Raw genomic sequence first — 10,549 nt, forward strand, 5'->3', positions numbered from 1 at the left:
CAGGTGGGCAGGTGAGGAGGAACGGAGCACCCGGCTGGCCTCCTCTCATTACCGGATAATACTTGTCGCCTCCTCCTCTTCATCCTCCTCCTCCTTCTCCTCCTCCTTCATTTTCGTCTTCTTCTCATCCTCCTCCTTCACTACTGCTCGAACCTTTTCTATGGATTACCGATGTGCAGCCTAGAGTAATCGTTTTTTGCACTTGTTGTTGTTGTTGTTGTTGTTGTTGTTGTTGTTGTTGTTGTTGTTGTTGTTGTTGGGTATTATTATTATCGTTATCATTATTGTTATTTTTATTATTATTATTATTATTATTATTATTATTATTATTATTATTATTATTATTATTGTTATTATGGGTATTGTTATCATTATTTTTGTTAGTTTTGCAATAAATAATACTAATAATATGATATCGATAACAACAATGATAATAATAACGATAATAATAATAATAATAATAATAATAATAATAATAATAATAATAATAGCAACAACACTGATAATGATAAAAATACCGATGATAATAATGCACAATATCATCAACAACAATAACAACAACTACATCGTCAACAACAACAACTACAACAATAACAACAACACACGGCGCCGGTGGTTGTGGCGTCTGCATTTCCCAGCGCAATGCAATAAAACATCAGAAACGTTTCAGGTCTACACACACACACACACACACAAAGCCGCGTGACTGACCGTGCAAGGAGAGACACGAAGTTACCCGAGACGCCTTCTCTCACGGCCGCAGACTAAATTTTCCTCCTTTCTCTAACTCGTGTATTTGTTCCTTCTTTTTCTTGCCTCGTGTTTTGTCTGCCTTTTCTTCCTTCATTTCCTTCCTCCTTCTTTCTCCTTCGCCATTGTTTCTTTCTGGTGTCATCATATATTTATATTATGTGACTTTTTTTTTCTTTTCTCTTTCCTTCATCGTGCGGTACATGTCTCTTCCTCTTTCGTTCCTTTCCTCATATTTTTTACTTTTTTTTTCTTCCTTTTTACTGACGCATGTTTCTCCGTATTCTCTTTATCTTGCATTTCTTTCTTCCTTCCTTCCTTAATTCCTTTCCTGGGTCAATTGTCTCTCAACCTCTCTGTCTTCCTTTCCTCCTAGTGACGTATTGTATTCTCTCTTATTCTATGTTTGTTTACACGTAATTCGTTTTGCATATTTAATCCCCACTTTCTTATTTATTTCACCCATGCTTCCTTTTTTCCTTCCTTATCTTCCTTTCTTCCTTCCTTCCTTTCTCCTTTCTTTTCTTTCCTCCCCCCCTCCTTTCATCTTTTGTAGTTGTATTCTAGGAAGTGTAAAACGTAATTGCAGTTCCACCATCATATTATTTTCTATCCTCTAGGATGAAAACAAACAAGCAAATAAACTTACCGGTAGTCTGTCAGTATTTTCCCGAATTGACAATTATAACAGATTTTTTTTTTTTTTGTCGTTTTACTTGTCTGCTTTTTTTTATAGTAAGTGATCTTGTTTGTTTGTTTGTTTGTTTTTGTTTGTTAATGCTGCACCGGTTGTTTCAATGTCATTTTCCTTTATTTCATCTTTCACTCATTCGTTTATTTTTTTCGTTGTCTCCTTGTTCTTTTATACCTGATTACTTACATGGCTTAATCTGTCTCTCTTCATAAACAAAAATATAATGTAAATAGTAAATGCATGATAATAAAATAAAATAGGAAAGAAAATGGTAAGTCCAGGGGGAGAAAAAAAAGTTACATTATCTTCGAGTTCTTTATCATCATTACGAGGCGGAAGTCACGTGCTCTTTGCAATTTCCTTTCTTCTTCCTCCTATTCTTCTTCCTCCTTATTCTCTTCTCCAATCCTCACCACAGCGTCAACCACACTCGCCATGCTCTCTGTCCCCCCCCCCCCTCTCTCTCTCTCTCTCTCTCTCTCTCTCATAGAGTAGAAATGCAACGTTTGGAGTCTTCTGATTAATGTAAATCTCTCTCTCTCTCTCTTTCCATATTCATCTTGTTCTTCCATGTCCTCATATCCTGTCCTTTATGATCGTCAATTCCGATTTATTACTACATACAATTCCTCTCTTTCCTCCTCCTCCTCTTGTATGCATATGTGTGTGTGTGTGTATGTGTGTGTGTGTGTGTGTGTGTGTGTGTGTGTGTGTGTTTAATTTTCTGGGTTGAGTCTTGGTTGTTATTAATTTTTCGTGAGAGAGAGAGAGAGAGAGAGAGAGAGAGAGAGAGAGAGAGAGAGAGAGAGAGAGAGAGAGAGAGAGAGAGAGAGAGAGAGAGAGAACCACAGTGACCTTGAAAGTTTGTTATTCCATCTTCAAACCAACTTCATACACTGGTCTCTCTCTCTCTCTCTAAAACACAAACAAACAATAAACGGCGCTCTAAAATTACACCCTCCTGCTCTCGGCCTCTCATTGTTTATTTTCATATAAGATTAACAACCGAATCAGCGAGATGGTTTTGTTATGAGTTGAGTGTGTGACTTATTTTGCACGGGAGTAAAAATAAAACGTTCCTAACATACATAATCTCGCCGCGTGAGGTTTTACTAAGAACTTGATAGCTTATAGAATGTGTGTGTCTGTCGGTTTGTCTGTCTGTCATCGCTAGTATTGAAAGTAGTATTGTTTTCACCAAAGAGTTTTTATGTGTGTGAGAGAGAGAGAGAGAGAGAGAGAGAGAGAGAGAGAGAGAGAGAGAGAGAGAGAGAGAGAGAGAGAGTATACATATTTTAGCGAGATCGATGTCCTGCAATAGAAAAATATATATCTACATACTGCTGATGATGGTAACTAATTTTCGCATTCCACTTTTTTTTTATTTTTCTTATTGGCATCATTTTTTTATATTTTGTAGTATCAGCTAAATTTCTTCACATGGACCATTTCAACGCTTCACTTCCTCTTCGAATGGTCTTCTGGTTCAGTCGTAAAAGAATAATGTAGTACGATTAGCCTAAGCATGTTTCCTTATACCGACCAGTGTCACAACGTCGAAGAAAAATGTCGATAGCACACGAGGGTCAGCATTCTCAGACGCTTGCCTCTCTCACTGAATATTTACAAAGGTCGAAAAGGAGATTAATCAGGTTTTAATGAGTGTTTTCTTCTACGTTAATGGTACGGAAGCCTTGTCAAACTACTACCAGTCGTAACTCTATCCATGGAAATGCCCGCAACTTCTACGAAAGCCTTGTTAAATGTGTGTGTTCAGCGCTGAGATGTTTTTAGGAATTTGGGCCCAATACTCGCAACACAGGCAGGCATATTCAGGCTTGGGTAACCCGGCTGTCCTTGTGTGGCTATGGAGGAAATAATAAGACGGTGGGGGGTATGATGGTTAGGCGAACATCATGAATAATGTATGCGTATTGCTTACGCTGGTATACACATCCAGTCTTAGGTAACTCGGGCCATTCCTGTGTAAGTGTGTGGTAATGTGGCGTCGGGGGGTATGGTCAAGGGGCTATTACATTGGGAAAATTTTCCGTGGATCTTCAGTCAAACCACGATTTTCGCTAGCGTGGTTCTCATTTGTTTCTTGTTATTGCTGATGATGATGATGGTGAGTAATACCGTCGTCCTTTGGTGAAATCTACCGTAGCTTTGGAAGATCGTGGACACGTTAGAAAACCACGGAAATATGAGAACCACGCCAGCGGAAATCGTGGTTTGACTGAAAATCCACGGAAAATTTGCCCAGTGTAACAGCCCCTTTTGGCGAACATCTAGTAAACTCTGGAATAGTCTTCTTTCTTTCGTCTGCATTTCCTCCTGCCTACGACTTAAACTCATTCAAGAGGAGAGTATCAAGACGCTTCTTCACCTGAAATTGACCTCTCTTTTGCCTTTTCGCTCTTTCCACTTTTGTTGGGAGCAGCGTCAAACGGGCTTCTTTTTTATTGCTTTTGTTTTCGCCCTTGCGCCACCTCCTTTGTTGTTAAACATGAAATAAAAAAAAATTGTTTACGCTGGAATACACATTCAGACTTGAGTAACTTGCCCATTCCTGTGTAGCTGTGTGATAATCATGCTCTGGGGGGTGATTTTGATGGTTAGGTGAACGTCGTGAGTAATGTATGTAAATTGCAACGCTGGTGTACATATTCATACATGTGTAGTATTGTGTGGTACCATGAAAGGGGTTACTTATACATGCTCCTTTGGCCCACGTTATCAAACACTTAGGGACTTACACCCATATTCGATAAGGCTCTCGTAAAAGTTGTGGGTATTTCCATGGGTAGTCTTATGAGCCCGGTGGTAGTTTGACAAGGAGGCTTTTGCACCATGTGAAAAAAAAATCACTTATGAGAATCCGACCAATCAGAGGCCTTAGAAAATATTTGTTGTGATAGCCGAAAGCGGGTATGTTGGTCACTCCTTTTACGTACCTTTGCAACTAGAGTTATCAGAGAAACTGAATGTATGAATTATATATCGGCGGAATCATCTTACTTAAACTTTTTGTGTGTTTAGATCAGACCCGTTTCCCAGAGTACTTTCCCTCAGATTTACATACTAACTAGAATGGCACTGACGGGCTAGTGAACATAAGACTCGAATCCAGAATTCTGAACCACATGGCGATGAATCTCTTGTTCAGCAAAGTCAAGGATTTAGATTCCTTTTACCACTGCTTTAAGGTTCACTGTATAATTGATCACATGTATACACCATCGAAAACTGAATAAGTCTGCTGGAACTCTTTCTCTATTCACAAAGTAATTATCGTGGCGTTCCAGCGGTCGTGATATGATGCTGAAAAGATAGATCCATACCCCTCGCTCGCTTACACTCGTGCATCGTCGCCCATTCATTTATCAGAGGTATTATATTCCTGACCATTTTCTGTGTGTATGATGAAGAGGGGGAAGAGGAGGAAAAAATAGTAAAAATGGTGATAATGATAATGATGAAAATGATAAGAGAAATAATAAGAATAAGAATAATGCTAATAATAATGCTAATAAAACACCATTGATGATAAAAAAGAAAAAAAAGAATGACGTAGTTTCAACATTCCCATTCATCAAATATTTCCCACTCCCTTCCTCCAACAAAAACAAACAAAAAAAAGAGAGAGAGGAAGGGGCGTGTCTGGGCGTGACTTCAGGGAACAGTGAATGGCAGGGTTTGGGGAACGGCTTGCCTTACCTGGCTGTCTGGATGAGCACCTGTACCTGGCGGGCGGGCGGGGGGGGCGGTCTGGATACCTGGCTGAGAGGGAGGGTGACTGTCTAGATGGTTGGATGACGGGATAACTGAATACCTGATTGGCTGGATAGGTGATTCAGTGGATGTATGTATGTGTTTGTGGCTGGCTAATTGGCTGGCTGTATGGCTGGCCTTCTAACTGTTGAATGTATGCAAAGTTGGGTGTCTGCCTAGCATGCCACCTGACTGATTGAATACATTGCTGGTTAGATGACTGGTTGTCTGACTAACTTAACTTGATAGCTTAATGGATTGCTGGAAGAGTGGGTGAGCAGATGATAGGTTGAGTGGATGATGGGTTTCAGGGTGGCGGGATGGGTGGCTAACTGACTGACTTTTAACTGGCTGGCCGGATAGGTGGATCGAAGAGTGGATGAATGGTCGACTGGCAGGATACATGGCTTGATACTTTAGTTGGATGGTCGAGTGGGTGACTGACTGACTTTACCTGAGTGGATGGGCGGCTTGCTGACGGGGGGGATTTGATGGGTGGGTGAATGTGAGGGTGGGTGGATGGGGTGGGTAGCTGCATTGATGACCTGCCTCACCACACGTGACCCACCACCCAAAACTTCCTAACCCACCCAAGCTTGCCTAATCATTTCCTCGCCCCTCCCTCAGCTCTCACTGCGGGATTCTGTGAACATGCATGACGGTGACTATATTCTTACGGGCTGTGGAGAGGAGGAAAGAGTTCAGGGCGTACGTGTGGAAGAGGCGGAGGAAATCATTGAAGTGAGGTGTGGCAGGGTCAGCGAGGGAGTGCCTGAATGAAAGAGAAAATCTACTTCCTCTTCTTGCTATATACTTTTGATTTAAAAAAAAAAAAAAAGAGAAAAGGGGACCAGGGTGATATGCAAGGACGAGGAGAAAGGAAGAGTGGATATGGTGAGGAAACTGGCATGGAACGTAGGATAGGAAAAGAAAGTGGGACAGGTAACTATATGGTAGATAACGGAGGAGAGAGTGACGCGCGCGCTCAGTGATGTCATGGGAGACTTAACCATTATGGCGTCACCTGGTGAACGCTTCCCTCGGGGTGGGAGGGGGCACTTGAATCAGGTTTTTGCGTTGTCATGCTGACGCGATCAGCTTATATGCTGCTGACCATCCCCAACACAGATCAGTGAGTTAAGTAAGTTTATTATAGCTAAAGATCATTGAATACGGTAAAACCAATGACGATAACATGATTTATAACGTGAAAGGTTTTTACTCACGGCAAAACCAATGATGATATCAGGTCCTTTAACGTTTACGATGTTCAATTACGTTCAGAGTTGTAACAAACGTGCCAGTGACACGTTTTCTAATGGCGAATATTCTTGATTTCGTTACGCTATTGTGAAACAAACTTCGGTGTGCTGATCATCTCAAACCTTTGGCTCACAAACCATTGCCGTAACGTTAAATAGAAATCGCACTGGAAGTGCTGATGTTATCCTCGAACTAATGTAGAACTGGTAAGGTCCCATTTAGATTGTGAATTTGAGGGAATCTGTGCAGAAAGAAAATTGCTGCAGAGAGATACGTTAAACCAGCGTGAATGAAAACACAAATTTAAACATTTACTCCAGGAAAAAAATCAGTTAAGAGATTCAGTGTGTTTGATAATCCACATAAAACAAACTGATGTTCAGAAATAAGGCTAGCTACCTTCACCTAAACTGTAGGAAAACGTTTAGTGAAGAAGATGAAAAAAGTTATTAAATAATTTCCCCTAGCTAGGTAGCTAAGACCATAATAATTTATATCTGCCGAGAAGCCACCGTGAGCTAAGATTAAACTCAAACACCAAACCCACCGAGTCACACGGCCTCCTTACTGTCAGGTGGGGGAGGACGAGACACTGGAGCACCCGCGTTAGATGCGAGAGCTAAAGAAAAGTGTGAAGTAGGCAGATGGATTGATTTCCTTCACATCTGTGAAAGGAACGAAGAAGTGACTGGCTTATCTGGATGAAGTGTATGAATGCAACAGAAAAGGACCACAGCTCTTCAAGGTGAAACACAAACAGAAAAAGGCCATCAGAAACACTTCACCCAAAAATTGGACAGAAGAATCAAAGTAAATGGCCAAAAATAGTTGAAGAGGTGTTTTGATACTCTTGAAAGCGTGTACAGTGCATTCGAAGGAAGGCAGTGTACCGGTGACGGATGAAAGAATGGAGATGCTGGTTAACTCGTCCATAGGGGATTTGTGCAGCATAAAGATGAACTAGAGCAGAAGATATGCAACGAGATCGCGATAGTGGTGTAGGCATTCAGTTTGCAGGTTCAGGAAAGCAGTTGACACACACACACACACACACACACACACACACACACACACTATAACACTATACCGCAGCTATATTGCGCTCTGCCTTTTCTCTGGCTTTCCCGTTTTTTCTCCGCCTCCTCCTCTTCTTCTTCTCCTTCTCCTCTTTCTCCTCTCCCCCCTCCTCCTCTTCTCTCTGGCGTCACTCTCATAGGCACAGTATATCAGAACAAGGTCATAGAGACCCTTGTGATGTTTAAAGTCAGCGCTGAGTCCACAAAGAAACGCGTTCGTGACCTGATGCGTCTCTGAGTGCTGTTATACTTGCGCAGAGACACAGACCGGCGACATGTATTTTTGTTTTGTTTTACGGCGAAGGAGACAAAGAGCTAAACAACCCGTATGTATGCTGTGCCTCCCGTGAGAGACAGCAGATGCCAAGAGATAATGAGTTAATTTAAAAGTCTTCCTCAAGCACGGACAGGAGCCCCCACTGAGTGCTTTATAACAATTATCTCAGTGGAAGTTCCTGCAGTGTGACTTATATTTAGCTCGTTTCGGAGAAGTGAGAGGCTTGTGTTGAGGTCGCGTCACAAAGCATCGTTCTGTTCCTTTCTGCGCGCCATCTCTCAGTCCTCGAGTACCATGAATCACGCGGGGAAGTCCTAAGCTGTCAATATTTTTTTTTCCTTTATAATTATCTTACCAGTATGGCTGCATCGATTTCCAAGCAGGCGACAAGTCAAACTACCACTCGTGACGGCTTATTTTGCTCTTTAACTTCAAAATACTCCCTATATGATATTCGTGTTCTTAAAATATTACGAAGAGAAGGTCAGAGCCACAATCAGAATGTACACGTAACAAACGGACATGCGTATCAATTCTTCCATTCTCTTAAACGTTCACTCATTCCACCTGTCAGCAGTATACTAGAAAGCTTTTTATAGCGGCATTGTTAGTGTTGTAGGCGGGGTGGGGAAGAGGGGAATGGGGAAGAGGGTATGCTGAACGTTGCATCCGCATGGCACCCCCCCCCCCCACACTCCCCCCCTGATGTAGTGGTTGCATCAAGAGGCCTTCTGCGGGTGGTGATGAGCAGCCTCGAGGGTAGGGACGAGGTGTTCACAGACGCTGCCACCTCTTACATCAACTGTTTCCAAAGGTCGGCCGAAAAGGACATCAGTCGGGTTCTGATGCGTGTTTCTTTAGCTTCACGGTTCAGAGGAAGGGTCAGACTATGCATCTTGGGTCAAACTAAGACACCAGGGTCATAAAACTACCCACGAAAATACCCAGGAATCCTACGAAAGCCTTGTCAAATGTGTGTGCTTCGTAAGTCTTTGCGAGCCGACTGTTGATCTCGTTTATGGTGACCCCCCGCTGAGTTACTTAATTTCTGGGCTGCGTGTTAGTGTTTGTTGTACGCGTGAACGGGGCAGATCAAGGACGGAAAGCATGGCAAAGCGAAAATAAATGTCCGCTAAACTATGCTGATAATTTAAGAGAGAGAGAGAGAGAGAGAGAGAGAGAGAGAGAGAGAGAGAGAGAGAGAGAGAGAGAGAGACGAATGCAAACCAGAACAATAAAATCAGTGTACTAGATATATAATGCTGCACGATGTCAAAAAAGTTGTTGGTTCAAATGAAATAATTATTGTTGACCGGCTGTGAAATTAACTAACAGCATCCGAGACATTTACTCCCTGGCTGAGGCTCTAAAGAAACATATTAATAAAAGGGAATCGTTATATCGTATCTGTTATATATCCAGTCTTGTAGAAATACCAGAGTCACCCCATCACCGTATTACAAACCATCAACCCCCCCCCCCCGTATATTAATGAGTGCAGGAAGTAGATACTCATGATAAAGATGACGTGAAAAAGTGGAGAGAAAAGCAATCGATTCCGTGCCAGGAACCAACAGGACTGCATTGCGAGAGCGCTCTTTTTTTTTTTTCTTTTTTTTTTTATATCACGCGATGATCAAACCAGGTGGGCTGAATCATAGGTCCCTTGGGTGTCGGAGGATCATTTCCTATCCATACCTCCAGTTGTATCTTATCTATCTTTATTGAGGGCTGTCACGATGCATTGGGCACCTCGAGGCAAGAAAAAGACATGCTTGAGGGGATTAAACTGTCACTGGATTGGATGAAAGTGCTTTAGTTGTTTGTTTGTTGTTGTGGGCTATGTATAGTGTAAGCCCACGCCTACACTGCGATAAGCGGATCAAAATTTCTTCACTATATAGGTCAGAGGTTAGGTTAGGTTAGTATTGTTAAGAGATCTTGCGAGGTATGAAGCAACTCGAGTTATGTTAAAAATAGAAAAACAAGAACACAGGAAGAGGAGGAGGAAAAGACCAAATATGAGATGGATGTAGAGGAGGAAAAACACTTAAGATGAGGAAGAGGAGTGGCACCATTATATTCACGAGTAGGCATTGCTGTCACGAGAATACGACGAGTGTCACTCCTCCGGTACCACTTAGTCTTGTCATTGTTATTGCCGCTGTCACGATCACCACTACCGTTACTCTTGATATTACGCTTATTCCAACTGTCGCTACCATCGTTACTTCATGCCATATCGAGTAATATCACGCACGCCTTGTTTCTCCCCCGCTTTGGTTATCATTTCTGTTATTTTTGTCGCCTCATTAAGTTACCATTCATGTAGTGTTTCGTAAGACGTCTGGCCTTGGGGTCATTACGAGCGTATGCCTGTGAGTCAATGATCTGTGACGCCGGTGTGTGAGTCATACCGTCACGACCTAGTGAATGGCAGGGCGACGTGCGGCCTGCCAGCTGGTTCACGTCCACACCCAGCTGTGACGTGTAACTCCGGAGAAAAAAATAACGAGTGAGTGTGTGATTAATTGCATGAAGTAATAAACGTTTGAATTAAATGGTAGTGAATGAATATGTGGACTAATATATTCATGATGTAAGGAGGGAATGAGGAAGAGGAATAATCATAAAATAATGAAAGATGGAAAGCAAAGCACAGGAATAACTGAGAACATCAATAGACGGAAGGGAAAAAATAAATTCGTATGCATA

The sequence above is a fragment of the Eriocheir sinensis genome, chromosome 28, assembly GCF_024679095.1.
Source record: "Eriocheir sinensis breed Jianghai 21 chromosome 28, ASM2467909v1, whole genome shotgun sequence".
NCBI lineage: Eukaryota > Metazoa > Arthropoda > Malacostraca > Decapoda > Varunidae > Eriocheir > Eriocheir sinensis.